Source organism: Cnephaeus nilssonii, assembly GCF_951640355.1.
Source record: "Cnephaeus nilssonii genome assembly, chromosome: X".
In the NCBI taxonomy this organism is placed as follows: Eukaryota; Metazoa; Chordata; class Mammalia; order Chiroptera; family Vespertilionidae; genus Cnephaeus; species Cnephaeus nilssonii.
The window spans coordinates 102,594,359-102,614,729 of NC_137071.1; positions in this window are offsets into that span (position 1 = coordinate 102,594,359).

Consider the following 20,371-nt stretch of genomic DNA (forward strand, 5'->3'; position numbering starts at 1 on the left):
GCCCCTAAATTACCCGATTTCTAAAGCAGAAAATTGCACCCACCCAGAATTTGTCCAGACACTCCAAACCTCTATTATAATTACATAAGATGAATGGAATCTCTTGATTTTAAAGATCCCTTCATGTTCACATTTGAAAGGTAAACATTCACATCCCACTTTCACAGAAAAATATATGCCAAAGGGGAAAAAAATATTGTTGAGATCATTCATGACATTTTCTGATAGAACTAGCTCATTGATAAGAGACCAGAGAATATTCAGGGATCAGGACTTGTGGGGAAATAATGGGTTGTGTTTTTGTATGGACTTGCAAACTCCCTCAAGCTCTGGCAGAATTCACATAATACAGACAGTATCTTATTTCCTGCTCCCTACTCCTTCACTAGCATCTTATTTATGTTTTGCAAAGATACTCCTGCTTAATTATGATTCATCCTAATTTGGACTGTAAATAGAAGGCAAGTTAATAACTTAGGGGGAAAAAAAGAACTTGTGCCCTTTTCTCTTCCCTTCGTTCCTATGCCAGCCACCTCATTTATGAATTAGTACTCAAGCGGCCTGAATAGCAGAGAACGAATGTTTGACTAAACCCTCTATGTATGAAAGCTCTTCACACCATTTGGTCTTGAACCGATCCAATAGCGAGGTGTAACCACTAGTGACAATAAAGCGCCATCTGGCAAAGTGAACTCTAGGCAAACAATGACAAGCAGAAGTGAAAAGAATTGCAATGATTTCCACAAACATGTGAAATACTATAAACTGTGGGACTTAGCAGCTTCCTCCAGAGGCAAGTAAACAAATGCAACACTTCAGTGTCAGCGCTGATGTGTGGGCCTCTATCTCTGAGAGCAGGCTAGGCTCCATTTGCATTTAGTTAAGGAAAAAATGTATGCAGATTGGCGAACAAAAAGATATATATATATATATATATATATATATATATATATATATATATATATATATACACACACACACACACACACACACACACACACTACTAAGCAGACATCACTTTTCCTTCGCTCTTTACTGTCAGGGTGATGTACTGGAAGTCTTTATTTCTTTCAGCTTGGGCCTCTCAGTGCCTCATTCTCCTTCCAGCCTGTTCTCATGCCTTTCTCGTCACCTGCTGAGGCCTTGATCACGGACAGAGCAGACGAGCAGCGGGGGGACAATTAGAGAGGAGTTCAGACTTTGATCATTTGACCATATGTGAATACAACAGCTGACCACATGTTTTAAAAGACAACTAACTTAAATGTATTTTAAAAAATCACAAAGCAAGCATAGATACTGAAATTTACATTTTAATTATCTGGCACAATGCGGCATTCAACCTTTTCAAAATATTTAATATGGAAAAATACATCTTGCCCCTTAAAAATAGGAAGAGACAACACTTTCCTGTGTGTGTTTTTTCCCCACCCCCATATTCACTCTTCCCCCCTCAAAATGTGTTCCCTTTCAGCAGAACATTTAACCACTGTGGATGGTGAAGAATTCTGTGCTGCAGATTTCAAAAGCCACATTCAAAGCTGCCAAAAGTTGGGTATGATTACTAAAGGTAAATTAAGCTTAAAGAAAGCACAATCATTTATCTTTAAAACATGATTTTATAGAGAAAATATGTGTCCAGCACTTATACTGTAAATTAGCTTTTTTTTTTAATAAGAGGAGCATATTCAATGATTTAGTATCATTACTTTAATTCTGTAAAATGACATTAAAAATTTTTAATTGTGTAGTCTAAAATGTGTGAAGATAAAAGAGTTTTGTTGGCAATAAAATAAAACTATACAATACTTGATTAGCTGGAAGACAGCCTCATTGCAGCCAAAGTGAACAAATGAAGGTTTATTTGTAGTTAATTCTATCAAAACATTGTCACTCCTTTTCTGGTTCCCTTTAATCTATCAAAGCTGAACTGATTTCAGTCTGGCTAGGTGAAATGTGGGCATGTGACTATCCAGCTTAGAACCCTTTCTTTTGTTTTTGTATGCAATTGATGATTTATCAGTTGCTTCTGGTGATCTAAGGCCTCCTTATCTTCTCCACCTACTAGATAATTAACATATTCATGAAATGATTATTTACCCTCAAATAGGAGGATAATGGAAAAATAACACTAATTGTTTTGACAGCAGTTTACTTAAGAGTTATCTGGGGAACAAATGTTTCTTTGGTAATGTTAGAAAGACAAGCATTTATCAATGTATTAAACTTAGTTTTGTTCTTATGGTAGACTGACCAAAGTAATCTTGGATAGGGAAAAAGACCTAGAAGAAATAATTTAAGTAAAATTTCATCTCACATTTTGTAAAATATTTTAATAGTCCATTTATTTCTTCCATGGTGAGGAAGGTTAGTAATGTGATATACATTTTAATGACTATATATGCTAATGTATTTATTAATTATCTGTGCATCATTATATTTTAAATATATATTACCCTTTAATTAAAAAGAATTCCCACCTTGTTTTACTTTACTTTGGTATCATATTAAATACAACTAGTTTATATCTATTATCAGATGAGCTTTAAGCATGGGCATTCTTATTTTTAGGGCACATGCATTTATACTTTGAAAGGGTTCATTTTTAATACAGCCTTTGAAACAAAGGTTCCTTAAAAGACATTCTTCTCTTAAGTACAAGTGTCTTTACCAAGGTTTGTGTGTCACATTGAGACCTTGGTCATGGCATAGCCCTCTCTGGGCCTATTTCTTCCTCTCTAACACAAGTGAATTGAACTATTTGATCTCTAAGGGCTCTTCCAGTTCCAAAGACTCTCAGATTCTACCAGTATAATTTCCCTACCAAAACAAAATCTGCCATTCCATCTTCATAACTTATTTCCTTAATGAATGTTTCCCTGTACCACGGAGAGATTGGTGATTGAACTTCCTATTTTACTTACTATCTGTCAGGCATTTTGCAGATATTATTTCTTTTAATCCTTACAACCACCCTGCAAAGTAAACATTCCTATCTCCATTTTATAGATATTGAAACTGAGATCCACAGAGGAGATATAATTTGCAACAAGCCTTAATGGGTAGAAAGTTGTAGAACCAAGACTTATCATCAGATTTTAAAGAACACTTCCTCACAGAAAGATAATGGGTATGAGAAGATTAAGTTTCTAGTCCCACTTTATCACTGATTTCCTGGGACAAACCTTCTGCCTTGATTTCTTTAGCCCATATAAGCATTGTAATTGCAGGACTCTATCACCTACCTTATTTTGTATAGATACAAAATTAGAAGGGCAACAGTATACAAAAGGCAAACAATGCACTTCCTCCAAGATGACAGAGAGACATTGTATTTGCAGGCGACAAGAGCATGGGACCACCCTTTCTGAGCAAAGAATGCCATTTGGTTGAAGTAGGATATTGGAAAAATAACTTCAACTTTGGCAGCATTCTTTAATAACATTTCTTAAGGTTAAAATAATTTCCTACAAAGTGGGAAAATTCTGAAAAACATAATTCAATGCCATTTGAATTTAAACAGAATATTCTACAAAATGAAAAATTCTCTGCAAATGAGCTTTATTTTAGCTTCATATATACTCAACATTTTAAAAGTGAACACAGAGAAAATCAGACAGATTTAAACGTGAACTACGAGTATTTGGAGCCACTGACAAACATAGGGTGACTTCCCAGAATGTCCATTTTAAAGCAATATTCCAATGAGAAATTTTTTTTAAGTTTTAAGACATACAGAAACAGTCTCTGTGTGCCAGAGAGTAGAAGCATCCCAGTGGAAGGAAAGTAGGAGAGGTTCAAAATTTTGGGTGCCAGGTAAGAAAGAATGTGCAGTTATGGTGATTTTGTAATTGTCCCTTTTGTTATTTTTATCTTTTTGTTTGTCTATCTACCTTATTAATTCACTATAAAACCCTTCCAGGTTTATTTTGTAACATTTTGGAAGCCTACACTACCTTGGAGAATCTGGAGAAGGTTATGAAACCTCCAATAACCTTTTCCCTCCCCGATGAAGAATGCACAGAAGTACAAACCATTTGCATGAAATTTCTAAGATTCTGCTGCCCATCCAAGAACCCCAGGTTATGATGACATACTTAAAACAGATTAAGATACCAATGTACCACTTTCAATGATCAGGTTAGCAAGGAGAAATAAAAGGCTCAACAATCCCCAGTGTGGTTAAACAAGCAAGTTCACATTCATATTGGTGACAACTCTTAGGAGTTTTTAAAAAATGCATACACTCAAAAAAATCCATATGCTCTTTTATCTAGCATGTTCAAGGCTAGAAAACAACATAAATGTCTATTAATAGAAACTAATGATATAAAGGCAGGAATATCTGTACTTCTAATGATGGTGTATGTTATATTTTAAAGCAAAGGCACTGTCCCTTCTCCCCATAGTCATTGTGGTCAGTTGTTAGGGATGAGAGGTTCAGGAGTTGAAGTCTGTACTAAGGGTTTAGCTGTGAGTTATCTAATGGGCCTTTACATAAGGCAATTAGCGAGACAATGAGGGCACCTGTGGGGCAGTCCTGACGGGCTGTACTATTAGGGTATTCATACAGTGGTTCTTAATCTTTTGGGGCATTCAAAGACTCCTTTGAAAATCTAATGAGAACTAAGGACCTATTCTCTTGAAAATGCACATATGCACAAATTTTGCATATAAGTTCAGGAGATTCTTGGGCCCCCTGAAGTGGATTCATGGACACCAGGCGAATCCTTGCCTTAAGCTTCAAACAAAGGGATTTTCTTTGGAAACCAGATTTGAAGGAAGAAAACAACTATATGTAGCTGAGGGCAGAAAATCCCACATCTGGGCTCACAAGTTTCCTTTCAAATTCCTGATTTTAGGGCTTTAATGGATCCTCAAACATTGCATAGAAGTTCTACTATCTTTCTTTAGAAATCTCTTCAATTTTCTAAAACAACTATTTCACACCTATTCCTACCTCCTACCTTCCTCAGCTGTGTCCTTGTCACTTAGTTCACTGAGAAAATACAAGCCACTAAACAAGAATGACTCCTCTTCTTATTACCAACCTACAAACCACACTTACCCACATTTCTTCCTGTAGTTGTGACTGAGGAAATGCCTCTTGTGTCCAAGGCCAACACTGCCACTCATGCTTCTGGAATCCTTCTCGCCTGCCTTTCCCAAGGTCTCCTCTTGAATTCAGAATGAAATAAAAACTCTGCAATTGCCTATAAGGATAACACATGATCTAACTTAAATTTTGGTTAGAATGCTTGGTTGAGCAGGTTTCTTAAAATCTCTGTACCTCTATATCTCCATTTTCACATCTGTAAAATGGTAGTAATAATTGTCCCTACCTCATAAGGTTAGTGTAACAATAAAATTAGTTAATGTATGTAATATACTTAGAGTACAGAAGATTTTAGGGTAATAAAACAATTCTGCAGAATACTATAATGAGGGATATATGTCATTATACATTTGTCAAAACCCATAGAATGCACAGCACCAAAAGTGAACCTTAATGCAAACTATGGGCTTTGGATGATAATGATGTGTCAATATAGTTTCATAGCTTGAAGCAAATGTGTCACTCTGGTCAAAGATTTTGATAATGGAGGAGGCTGTGTCTGTGTGGGGGCAAGGGTATTTGAGAACTCTGTACCTTCCACTCAATTTTGCTCTGAACCTAAAACTGCTCTAAAAATATAAAGTCTAATAAAAAATGCTTAGCACACTGGCACACAGGAAGCATTAAATAAATGTTAGTTATTATTTTATTGCCATCCCTTATGTTATAACCTGCTCATGGTCCTAGTAGGTGTTCAGAAAATGTTTTCATGGAGGATACATCCAAAGACACCCAGTGGATGCCTGAAACCACAGATAATACAGAACTTTATATACACCATACTTTGCCTATACTAACATAGCAATGATAAAGTTTAACTTATAAATGAGGTAATTTCATGGATAGAAGTTTCATTCTGAAGGGACCATCTCTCCACCCCCTTTCTCTTTTGTCCAAAATGTCCTATATATCCAATGTTGCTTCACTGTCTTTGGAATTTTCCTGACTGAATGAATTCCACATGTGTATGTAATAAACATTGATTTTCTCCTGTTAATCTGTCTCTGTTAACTTGATTGTTAGCCCAGCCAGAATAATTTAGAAGATGGGAGGGAAAGCATTAATATTTTTTTAGCCTCCATAGTTCTTACCATAAATTGTGGCAACTTCAGCACACAAGTTTTTGTTGTTGTTGTTTTTTTTTCCTTTCCTAATTAAGTCAAGAACTTTCACCTTTTCATTTAAAGGGAGCACTTTTCAGCTTCTCTAGGCACATTTTGAATTGCCAGCATCACCACTCCTGCCATTTGGGGACATTATAAAGGTAGGCTTACTTGAACACAAGCACAGTGATACCTTGACAGTTGATCTGATATCTGAGCTAGCTACTCAGTGACTAAGGGTCAGAGCACATATACAGTGTAGATAGCCTGGACAAAGGGATGATTCATGTCCTGGGCGGGACAGAGCAGACGGTGTGAGATTTTATCATGCTACTCAGAACAGCATGCAATTTAAAACTTAAAAATTGTTTGTTTCTGGAATTTTACATTTAATATTTTGGACCATGGTTTGACCACAAATAGCTGACACCTTAGAAATCAAAACCATGGATAAGGAGGGAATATTGTATTTGCCACTATGGTTGCTTTCTTCACTTTTAGAGCCCTGTGATGAACTCCAGACTTGATTATCATGGAGAAATTCCCACTAAGTCACCCACCCTACCCTCTCCATTTTCTGTCTATGGCCTGAAGGTATCCATTAGTTGCTTCTAGCAGCACTAAGGCCTCCCAATTGTATTAACTGTTTTCTGGCCTGTCTCCACTGGACTCCATTGCAAGTTCCCCGGGGGCAGTGATATTCATCATTCCTCTCTGTATCCCCATATCCTAACTTAAAATCTGGCACCAAAGCAGAGTCAAAAAAGGTTTAATTTGATGAATAAAATAATTTAAAAGTAAGGATGAATGAATAAATAGCAGATCCTGTCACTGCATGTCCTGTTGTGTTAATTTGAGCACAGTCTGTGCAGTGCTGATATTTCTGGCTCAGTGTCCCCATATTTCCAACTCCCCCAACCATTACAGAGGGGACCTTTTCCTACTGAAGAGAGCATTTTATTTTACAATTCACAAAAACCAAGAGGGCTATTATTGGGATTTATGTTTATGAGCCCAGATTTTGAACTCTCGCTACTATTCACACCATATGGGGCAGCCCTGAGATTGGGACTTTAGATCCAGCAGCCACTTTCTGAGCCTTCTCTGAATGAGACCATCATTATTATGCTTACCTTGGAGTACTGAGTAGATAAGAAACTAGGTCTGCAAGGTTTTCCAAGGAAATTATCTGTATTATTTGCCACTTAAGCCAATCCGCACCTGTGTGTCTAAAATAAAAAAAATAAATAAAGATTTCCACACCTCTGTCCCCCCCTCTCTCTCCATCTTTCTCTCCCATCCTCACAGTACCATTATATACATAAATGTAAATTCATGTGTATATATATTTATCTGTGTACATATATTATGTCTATGTTGTGCAATTATATCATGGTATTAGGATTCAGAATTATTTTTCCTTGTCTCTATTTTTCAATATTGTATATTTCTGAATATTTGTATCATAGGAGAGCCTCAATCAAAACAAAAGAGAATTTTGTGTAGAGGTATAGTGAAGGAGAAAAAAATGTAGAAAGGTAAGCCATGGCATAGAGAATAGATGCATAAAGAATTTTTTTAAAAAGACCTGTGTCCTGAGAAAGAAAGATGGTGGTATAGGTAAATGCTTGTACTCACTGCCTCCCACAACCACATCAAAATTACAACTAAAATACAGAACAAACATCATCCAGAACCACTGGAAAACTGGCTGAATGGAAGTCCTACAACAAGAGAAGAAGAAAGCACACTGAGACAGGTAGCAGGTGCAGAGGCCCTGAACGGGCTGGTCTGGCACTCATGTGTGCCTCTTTTTTAATTGGGATGGAGATCATCTCTGTGGGGGCCACCCGGAGGAGCAAGGGATCCTAGCCCCAAACCAGACCCCCAGCCCAGGGTCCCAGAGCTGGGAAAAGAAGTCCCTATGGGCAGTAAGAACTACGGGCTGTAAAAACCAGTGCAGATTGGGGTTCAGTGATACAGAGGCTTCTGGAGACCCAGCTGTTCCTCTTAAAAGGCCAGCACCATAAAGTGAACTTACAAGGTCCCACTTCCTCTGAGCTCCAGATGCATGGTGAGGCTCTGGGAAACACAGACACATACAAGGAGGAACTGGATTGTCTGGCACCAGGGCAGGAACTCAGGCACAAATTTATCCCAGACAGAGGTGCTCTCAGGGATCATTGTTCCTATGCTGGGACCCCCATGTTCCCCATCCCCTGATCACAGGGTTGACTAGGCAGCAATTTCTGTTTGTTCCACCCTGGTGATTCCCTAAGACCCTGCCTCATCCAATTTACAACCCCACCCAAGCTGCCTGAAGCAGCTTTTGCATAAGAATGGCCTATCCTTGCTCAGGCTAAAATCTCTCAACAAGCTGTAGCTGGGTCAGGCAGCCCCAAACCTATCAATAAAAGGCCTAGGACCCGGCACCAACAACAGCCTGCCTTGCTTCATATCTGGGCCTCATCTGGACAATTTCAAACCTGATACAAAGAAAAGGAATCTGCATATCTCTCTGTAGCTCCTGCTGGGTGGCCCCAGGAAGTGGCTGACTTTGCACCTCCCTGGAGACCCAAGAGCCATGTACCCAGTGGTCAGTGTCATACTATACCAGATTACAACTTTACACATCCATAAGTGACACACTCAAAGGCAGACTCAGTGAGCACCAAAGCCCCACTGAGGCACATCCTGCTCCATAGTGGTGTCTCCTACATAGCAGATCTCCCACTGTAATTACAGCTGGTCCTCATAGCCAGTTGGCCTGGATGTCAATTCCTCCCAGTGACACCAACAACAATCAAGTCTCAACTATAACAAGACTGTGCTCACAGCCCACAAAAATGTGTACCTAGAGTGCCTAACTCAGGTGACTGGGGAGGCTGAGCCACTGGACCCTATAAAACACCTACTATACAAGGCCACTCTATCAACTCTAAGAGACATAGCAGCTCTACCTAATACACAGAAACAAATACAGGGAAGCAGGCAAAATCCAGAGGCAAAGAAACATGTCAAAAATGAAATAAATGGAAGAAAGCAAACTATTGGATATAGAGTTCAAAACCACACTTATAAGGTTACTCAAGAATCTTCTAGAAACTTCCAAAAAATGGAAAAAGACCATTCAGAAATTAAGCATACAATGACTGAAATAAAGAATAATATACAGGGATTCAATAGTAGAGGATTCTGAGAATCAAATCACAATTTGAAATATGAGGAAGCAAAAAACACCCAACCAGAAGAGCAAAAAGAAAAAAGAATCCAAAAAGATAAAGATAGTGTAAGGAGCCTCTGGGACAACTTCAAGCATACCAACACTAGCATTATGGGGGTGCCAGAAGAAGAGAGAGAGCAAGATACTGAAAACCTATTTGAAGAAATAATGACAGTAAACTTCCCCTACCTGGTGAAAGAAATAGACTTACAAGTCCAAGAAGCACAGAGAGTCCCAAACAAGAGGAACTCAAAGAGGACCACACCAAGACACATCATAATTAAAATGCCACAGGCTAAAGACAAAGAGAGAATCTTAAAAGCCGCAAGAGAAAAGCAGTTAGTTACCTTCAAGGGAATGCCCATACCACGGTCAGCTGATTTCTCAAAAGAACTACACAAGTCAGAAGGGAGTGATGAATAGCAAGGACCTACTACCGAGATTACTCTACCCAGCAAAGCTATCACTTAGAATTGAAGGTTAGATAAGGAGCTTCACAGAAAAGAAAAAGCTAAAGGAGTTCATCACCACTAAACCAGTATTATATGAAATGTTGAAGGGTATTCTTTAAGAAGAAGAGGAAGCAGAAGGAAAAGATAAAGATAAAAAGTATGAACAACAAAGTGGCAACAAATATATATCTATCAACAATTGAATCTAAAAATCAAAATAAACGAATAAGAAATCTAATGAACAGAATAAACTGGTGAATAAACTAGAATCAGAGGCATGGAAATGGAACAGACTGACCATTCTCAGAGGGAAGGGGGTGGGGGGTGGGAAGAGATATGGACACAATCAACAGGGTGGTGAAGGCCTGGGGCTGGGCAGGAACTTGGTGGAGGGGAAAAAGAGGGACATCTATAATAATCTCAACAATAAACATAAAAAAATACATGTGTCCTGTTTCCCTCCAAGATTTAGCAGTCCATATTCAGAAAGGTAATTAGAGTAAGACAGAGAAAAGGCACTGCAAAACAATTGTTTCTGCAAATTCTTTAAATTCTCAGAACCTTAGTTACTCCATATGTGGATGATAATATCTACTTAACAGTATTACTCTGAGGATTATATCAAATGTTTTTAAAATATGCAATGTGCAGAATTTCTAAAATTTTTCTAAAAATCTAAATTAGATATTTTTAAAATATCTTTTGAATGTCAAATATTTTATATACCTCTTCTCCACACACACAGGATAGTAGTGCATTGAGAAAATATGTGACAAAAAACCATTATGCACTTTATACCTACTATGATGGTTTACAAAAAAAAGGAAGAAAATGTTGATGAAGGTGTAGAGAAATTGGAACTATTATACATTTATACATTGTTAGTGGGAATGTAAGATGATATAGCCACTGTGGAAAATAACTTGATGGTTCTTGAAAAAGATCACCATGGAATTCCATTCCAAGGTTTATAGAGAAAAAAAAATGAAAACAGGGACTCAAACAGACAGTTGTATGCCAATGTTTATAGCAGCATTATTTACAATCACCAAAAGGTGGAAACAATTCAAATGCCCAGAAACATAAATAAATCAGCAAAAATGTTATCCATTGGAATAGTATTCAGCCATTAAAGGAATGAAGCACTACACCTACTACAACATAAATGAATCTTGAAAACATGCTAAGTGAAATAAGTCAGTTATGAAAGGACAAACATTGTATGATTTGACTTATATATAAAATCTCTAGAATAGGCAAATTCATAAAGTAAAAGTAGGTAAGAGGTTACCAGGGATTTGGGGAGAGGAGAGTGGGTACATAATGGGTACACAGTTTTCGTTTGGGATGATGAAACTATTTTGAAAACAGATAGTGGTAATGGTTGCACAACCTTGTGAATGTAACTAAATCCACTGAATTGCACACTTAAATTGGTTAAAATGGCAAATATAACCACAATTTTTAAAAGCAAATAAAAGAAGCTACTATAAATACATTAATGCCTTACATGTAAATGTGAGATATGTTGATTATTCAAACTGCATGTGGATTTGTGGGCCATTTACCTGGATTTCAGCCAGTCCTCCTTCCTTCACCACCCACCTACCCAATAAAGAATGATAGATATAAATAATTCAAGTTATTACAAAAGTTATACCTCAAATGTCTGGATAACAGCCTCAATATTTTATTTTGTAGTAAGAATGTGGTCTTAGCCATTGGAGTTTGGTACAAAGATGCATACATTGCAAATATTTACTAAATTGATTTATTTGTCTTACATGGGTTTGCTTTTCTTTCTGGAATGTGCACATGAAAATGTATTTACCCAAAAGACGTTGTTGGTCAATTTAAAAATAATTCCTGCAAGTTGTTTTTGGTGGCCATACTTTAATCAGCCCTTACACACTGGAAACATTTTATCCACATTCATTTCATTCTCTGATCCCAATAAAGTTTAACCTATTAACAAAAGGAGTACATTTCTTTATGGTTAGAACAAAATCTGCCAATACACAAAATTCTATTGTGTTACCGATTTTTTCCACTTACTGACATTATAGGATTGGAGACATATTTTACTGGGGGGGGGGGGATTGATCCTTCTATAAAATAAAATTGCGCTTTATAATACAGCAATTCTTAAAAAAAACCCACATTTCTGCAGATCTGGATGTGCACAAAGTTCTGAAAATAAAAATTTTGAAAAGCTCTGAAAGATTATACAACCAAATTTTACTGTGGTTACTTCTGGGGAAGCATGTGGGATGTGAGAGAGGTCACAGTGAAATGTGAATGGGGACTTTTATTGTTTGTATGTTCTGTACTCTGATTTTTTTCACAATGAGTATGCACTTTTACAATTAATAACTTTAAAATAAAGCAAATGTTTCATGGCTGTGGGGCAGTAAACTAATATAACATCACTATGACATCTTGCAAAATAATTTACTGTTTGCCCGACTGGTGTGGCTCAGTAGTTGAGCGTCAACCTATGAACCAGGAGGTCGGGGTTTGATTCCCTGTAAGGGCACATGCCAGCGTTGCGGGCTCGATCCCCAGTAGGGGGCATGCAGGAGGCAGCTGATTAAGGATTCTCTCTCATCGTTAGTGTTTCTATCTCTCTTTCCCTGTCCCTTCCTCTCTGAAATCAATAAAAATATATTTATAAAAAATAATAATTTTCTGTTTTCCCTTTTTATAAAATATTAGAGAGAATAGTATCATGAACTTCAATGTACTTAGTTTCAATATTTATCAATTCCTGGATGATCTTGTTTCATTCATAGTCCCTCATGCACTTAAACACACAGAGTTAAAGCAAATCGTGAACATTATATAATTTTATTTGTCCATGCCTTACACATTTTAAATTAAACTGTAAAACAGTGCAAACAGCTTTTCAGGATCATATTAACTTCCTAAGAAGATGTGTTTTCAAAAATGAGAAGAAGGCAGGTTTTACTAGGATGGAAATGTGATTTTCTGAGAATCAATATAACACTTTAGTTCATATAGTAAATCATCCAAATCTAGTCCACTTAATCAATGACTAAGAAAATACAGTCAAATAGAGCAGAATCAAAGAACAGCAGGCAAGTTAGAAAAATAAGTTTAAGAAGATACATCTCTATCAGCCACTTCTGAGCCTTAAAGCAAAGCATGCAAATATTTACTTTCTTTCTAGTTAATTCTTCACAACTAAAGCTAAGCATTAGAAAGAAAACAAAATATTTGCTATAACCTGAAAAAATGACTGATTAATTATTCATGTAGTCACTGAGCTGAAATCTGCAAACAATGGCTTCCCTGAGCTTCTTCATGACAAGTGAATGTAGCACAAAGCATGCTTTAAAATTTAGGCCAGCCCCCGGAGGATGGCTGGTTAGCCAGAGACGGGTAAGATTCCTCAAGGAAGGAACAACCTAAGACAGGCACAGTCGCAGAGGGGCCATTAGGAGAGAATTTGGGGATCAACAGAGGTGGGGCACAGACCCTCACCCCCCCAACATTGCAGGGGCCTGAATCCTAGGCCCTTGTGAGGGAGGTCTCCTGCTCCCATGGCTGCTTCGTGCTTCCCATGCCCAGCTCAGATCAGGATCCAGGTGACCGACAGAGACTTGGCCGACAGCAGCTGCCCTCTCACTCCAACAAGAATTGTTTGAGTTGTCTTGTACCCATGGTTTGGGGAAGTGGGTTTACGATATCTAAATCCAGCCTACCACCAGGAATGCTCAGGACCTACTCAAGAAGGCAAATGATCCCTTCCACCAATATTTACAGGGTAAAACAAGATTATTGTTAGAGTAATAAATTTGACAGTAAAATAGTAGTCAAGTTTTCAGGCAAATTTAAATTGGCTAGTTGAAACAAGCGAATATTCTAGAAAAATTAATTGTACTGAACAAAAAGGTGTTCCTAAAGTGTCAACTAAAATTTTTATTGGTACTTCATCTCATGATAAAATTGTGCACCATATAATGAACCTAAAACAGTAATATTATAGTGCAAAAAATTAAAATTTAAAAGCCATCAAGACTACATTATAAATTTTTCAAAAGCCTCCTACGATTTAAATCAAAAAAGGAGGGGATAGTAGAGGAATATCATGTAAGGAAAAATATCCTGTAAGTAAATTACATCTAGAAAATTAATACTTTAAAAAATTAATTGTAAGGCTAAAAGCAAGACACCCATGAAGAACACACAAGGTGACAAAACAAGCCAGAGGAAAATCATTTGGGCAAAAATTGAAAAAGGATCCCCAGTCAAATTTATAGAAAATATTTCTTTATTAACTTTTGGTCGAGAATATGTTTGTATATTTTCAGAAAACAACTCCGAGACCATGTGGATTCCAGCAAGAGAGGAATCTACAGGACTACCCCAGCCATGAAGACAGAAGAGAAGCAGTCCAGAGACGGAAGACGCTGATGTGGCCTTCCCATACTAGCAGTTAGCAGCTGTGCATCACTGCAGATTGCCCAGGACCAAACCAGACAGAGTCGGACCTGCATTACCACCATTTGTCCACCATCCAGAACTGAAATGTCAGTGCTGACATGTACACATAAGGAACTGTTGGACATTGAAATTGGGTCTCAAAAGAACTGTTGGCCCAGAAAGAAACTCACTACACACTGATTCATTTGCCTGTCACCATAACCATTATTGCTTGTCTCATTTTCGGTTCTTATAAGTGTATTTCTAATAGCACATGATCTCACTCATCTAGGGGAAATAATGAACAACATAGACTGATGAACAAGAACAGACCCAGAAACAAGGAGGCATGGATCAGACTGTCGGGCCTCGGGGGGAGGGTAGGGAAGGGTGGGGGTAAAGGGGGAGATCAACCAAAGGACTTGTGTTCAGGCATATGAGCCTAACCGGCGGTTAAGGACAACAGGGGGGTGGGGGCATGTGTGGGGAGGGGTGTGGGATGGGAATGGGGGGACGAGGACAAATATGTGATACCTTAATCAATAAAGAAATTTAAAAAAATAATAAAAATAAAAAATAAAATTTAGGCCAAGGATTATACTGTGTAACTTGCACTGTCCATCTTACCAGGGCTAACGACTTTAAGGTCCCTCCTTCAAAGCTGAGGTGTGGCCTGGGTATCAGATGCTCAGGTCTTCCCACCACCACTACCACCACACACTCCCACTTGTGCTCTTAATTTCTGGCCCATGACTATTAACCTTTAGGAGAATACCTCTGGATATTTGATATATGAAAAATGCTCAATGTCACTAATCACCAGAGAAATGCAAGTTAAAATCACAATGATATATCACCTCACACCTATCAGAATGGATATCATCAATAAATCAACAAATAAGTGTTATTGTGGATGTTGAGGAAAGGGAACCCTCATTCACTGTTGGTGAGGTTGAAAAGTGGTGCAGCCACTATGGAAAACAATATAGAAGGTCCTCAAAAAATTAAAAATAGAATTACCTTATGAACTAGCAATTCCACTTCTGGGTATTTATCCAAAGGAATCCAAAGCACTAATTCGAAAATATATATGCATCCTTATGTTCATTGCAGCATTATTTACAATAGCCAAAATATGGGAGCAACCCAAGTGGATAAGAAGATGTGGTACATATATACAATGGAATATCACTCAGCCATAAAAAAAGAATGAAATCTTACCATTTTTGACTGCATGGATGGACCTAGAAGGTATAAGTCAGAGATAGACAAATACCATGTGATTTCACTTACATGTGGAATCTAAAGAATAAAACAAACAAAACAGAAACAAACTCATAGGTGCAGAGAACAAATTGCTGATTACAAGGTGGTAGGAAGGTTGGGTGAAAAAGATGAAGGGAATAAGAATTACAAATTGGCAGTTACAAAATAGTCACTGGGATATAAAGTATAGCATAGAGAATATAGACAATAATATTGTAATCACTATATATGAGGCCAGTTGGATACTAGACTTAGCTATCTGATGGATCACTTTATAAGTTATATACATATCTAACCACTATGCTAGACATCTGAAACTAATCTAATATTGAATGTCAAATGTAATTTAAAAATAATAAACAAAATAATAAAGAAACACTGAAAAATTAAAACTACTTAACAGGTCTCAGTCAAGGGATGTTGCCCTGCCTACAACCTCTGCATTTCCCCCCAAAGTTTAAAATAATATTGAGGGTATTTCCTGTAGGCTTATAAAGCTGGTTGAGAAACAGTTAAACTTACCATTATCCCTGATTTGTGTCAAACAAACATTCACCAACCTGGACCATTGTCTAGTGAGTGGTCTATATCAAATCACTTTCGTGTACACCATTCACTTCATCCACACAATTCGGTGGCAGAATCATAAAAAGCATTCTTATCTCCACCTTACAGATGGGAAAACAGAAACCCACAAAGACTGAGTGACTTGTTAAAGATATCTGGGAATTATCAAATTTATACCCAGGTCAAGCACACGGAGACAGGTAGCAGGTGCAGAGGCCCTGAACGGGCTGGTCTGGCATGGGGATCATTGTTTGTATGTTCTGTACTCTGTCTATTGCCGTTCTACTAAATCAGAGATTAGCAGTAGACAGTCTAAACCCTGCCTATGAACATGTGACCAACATTTTAAGTTTTTCAGAAAAAAAATCTGTATTTCCATTGAATGGTAGGATAGTAGCCACACTGGGCCTGAATTCTGGAATTACAGTCATTTGGCTGGGGAAGGGGTATTTCTGGCCTCTGAAGATGGAACACATTTTCATTTTGCCCCAGACTCCCCTCAGCCCACTTTTATCTTTTGTGTTCCTTGTTTGGTCCCCATAAGCCTTTGAGATCTTGGCATAAAATCAAGCTTCCTATTAAATGTGTAGAATTTGATTTTGGAAACTTTCATGCTAAAAATATGAGATAGCTATATTGCTCAATCTGCATTCATTTATTTTCTTTTTGTAGCATATAAGCAAACAACAAGCCCCAAATCACATAAATTTAGACCCTTAGGCTGCAAATATATCCTAAGTGCCACATCACACTGGTTCCCGTGGTGACTATAATGATTATAGCAGTTTGGATACTTAGGGAATCTCAATTTGTCCTTGTTAATTTTGTAAGTTATATGCTCTTGAAAGTAGATTTTGCTGTTGCTTGTTCATTGGAATACTTTTCAATGAGGAGGAGATTTGCCACAAGTTTGACTGTCAGAGATACCTAAGCATTCAACAAAAATAGATAGCAAATCAGCAGGTTAGTAAGTTTCCACTGCAAGTTGACAACATTACAGACTCAGAACTGCCCGTAGCTGAATAACAAAATGGAATAAATATACAAATGTTCTGCTGCCAAGTGCTGCTCATTCTGCCATCATATTGTTTCCAATGCAGTAGAGACTCTTTGTCAATGCAGTCTGTACCCTATCATGGAGTGCATACAGGGTGGGAAAGGAGGTATTTGCAGGCCTGCCTACCATGCACTTAGAATAACCAATTGCTCTTTTATTTGAGGAAGAAGTCGTAACTAGTGATATCTCTGCACCTACATAAGTCAGCAGGTTCCCTTGGTTGGCATATACATCCTATGCCACCTTCCCCTTTTTTCCCACAGGCATGGTGATCATAAGGAGGATGGGATCAGCATCTACTTGTCAAAACTTGTCAGATCATACAAAATTATACAAGTTTGACACTACTGTGATACCTTAGCTATGTCTCTGATCCTTGATGTTTCTAATGGTATTTATTGGAGTGGAAAGAATCACATGAAATCAGTGAAAATGTTGGTAGAGCTAGACTGACATTGAAGGATAATTTTATGTCTACATAGAAAAATATCAAAAAGCAAAAACAGGAGGGAAAAAAAATGGCGACGGAATAGAGTCCTGTTTGGAGTCTGGTCCTGGGGCGGAGAGTAGGAGGAGCAACAGAGGTTCCCAGGGGGATTGTATATTGGCAAGCCAAGGGACAGCTAAACTCCAGGAGAAGGCGGGGGAGTGCTGGCCAGGGCTCCCCTGACCGTGAAGCACCCACAGGGGCTAGGTCTCCTCCCGGAGCCGCGGGCTCACCGGGCGCCTCGCCATCTTGCAAGGAAAGGAGGACTTTATTGGAAACCTGACTTTCCGCGACAACTGCAAACACTGAAGAGCTGCGAGTACCAGAACACCTGTCCCCTATTGGCACAAACATTAGGATTCAAAGGAACTCTTCATTGCACCATGGAAAGGTCAGATTTCGCCTGAAATAAGGTGTGGTTTCTAATCCCCGCGGTGAGAGGGAAGTGCGCGAGCCGCAAGACCAGCAGGAACCGGGAGGTCTGTGCCTAGAAAAATCGGCGGTAGTTGGAACTGCTGTGATCCGTGAATGTGGAAGGGGGTCATCTGAGCTGCTAACAGAAGTGACCTCTTAAAAGCAACTCATTTTAATCTGACGAGGAGGATCAGACTAAGAATTTTCAAAGGAGTGCAGGCTACTTAGTCTGGCGCACAGACCCACTGTCCGCACACTTGGGCTCTTTCCGATTACTAAGCCCAATACATAGGAAAACCCAGGTGGAAAAACCCTGAAAGACTGCAGGGGGAAGTTGTTTTTTCGGAACCTGGGAACAGAGCTGGGTGTGACCATCCGAGAGGCAGCTCTGAGGCGCACAACTCCACAAACTGGTAGTGAGTGCCATAGAGGGGGGAAAAAAAAATAAAGCTAGAGAGGCCCGGAAGTCAATTCAGAAACACTGCCACCCAGGGGCTGAAACACTAATGGTCTCTGGTGTAATCAAAAATAAATATGAGAAATTAAGACACGGCCGGCTCAAAAAGCAGGACTGGCTTACAACAATGAGAAGCAGTGGAACGAAGCTGAACTGAAATACTGCCCAGACTGGGAAACAGGCATACCAAACAGAGTATTAGAGGAAGTGAATGACAGCCGCTACTGCACATTTTAGTCTTCCTATTTTTTAATTTTAAATTCCTTTTTCAATTTTTTTAAAATTTTTTTATTCTAATTTTTTTATTTTCATTTTTTGCATCTTTTACTTAAGAAATTAAATTTTTTTCTTTTTCCTCACTCAATTTTCACCTTTTTAATTATTACATTTTTATTTTCAATCAGCATTATTACTATTATTTTACTTTTTTTTTTTTTTAATGTCATTTGATTTTCCCTTTCTTGTATTTTGGGATTAGTGTCCTACATTCTATTTGCATATTTCCCTTACCCTATCTCAATGCTAACATTTTGCCATCACTCTCCTCCTAACCTTTCCCCTTTTGGTCTCCTGTTCTTCTTAACCCTTTCTGGCTATAGATTTTCCCTACTTTTTCAGTTTACCCTCTGCTAAAATTTCACCCTACTTATATATCTAATTCCCAACCCCCTGCTCCAAATCCATACATACCTCTCTCTACGCTACCTTAAAAAAAATTATTTTTCTCTCTGACCTTTTGTTGTTGTTTGCTTGAATGTTGATTAGATTGAATTTTTATGCTTTTTTATGAGATTGTTTTGATTATTCTTTTTGTTTGGTTGGTTGGTTATTTTGTTTGCTTTGTTTTGTTTGTTTTTTACTTTTGTTTTCCCTTGCCTCACTTGATATTAGTTGGTGTTGCAGTTTGTATTAATCTCCAGGCTTGTGTTGCTGGAATTTGCTGGGATTAGTGGTTGTTCTAGTGGAGTCTACTCCCCATATATATAGTTTGTTCCCCTTTTCTCTCTTAGTATTGTTCTTGTCTCTCTTACTTTTTTTTCTTTTCCTTTTTTTTTCTGCTCTTTTCCCAAGTTCAGATAAACACTCTTTTTTTTTTTGTTCTTTCTTTTTACTCTCCCTCTTCCACTCCTATACCCTAATTTGTTTTTCTCTGTTGGTTACCTTTATTGGAGGTTATTAATATCGTGAATACAATTATGTTCAGTGCCTTGTGTGTTGTGCCTGGTTGTGTTGTATTTTGTGCCTTTAAATCAACGCCAGAGAGAGAGAACTATATAACCAGACATCCGGAGAAGAGAGACCATGGGGAGACAAAGAAACAGCCCCCATAAGAAAGAGAAGCAGGCATCACCAGAAAAGGAAGTAAACGAAATAGAGGCAAGCAACCTATCAGAGAAAGAATTCAGAGAAATGGTCATAAGGTGGCTGAAAAGGATGGAAGACAAATTCGACAATATGAGTAAGAACCAAGAGGAAATGAAGAAGAACCAAGAAGAAATGAAAAATGACATCACTGCTGTAAAGAACTCAATAGAAAGCATCAAGAGTAGACTAGAAGAAGCAGAGGACCGCATAAGTGAGCTAGAAGACGAGATGGAAAAAAATACCCAATTACAACAGCTTCTAGAAACAAACATTAGAAAGCATGAGGAGAGCCTAAGGGAACTTCGGGACAACACAAAACAAAACAACGTCAGGATAATAGGGGTACCAGAAGGAAAGGAAACAGAGCAAGGAATAGAAAACCTGTTAGAAGAAATAATAACAGAAAACTTCCCTGATA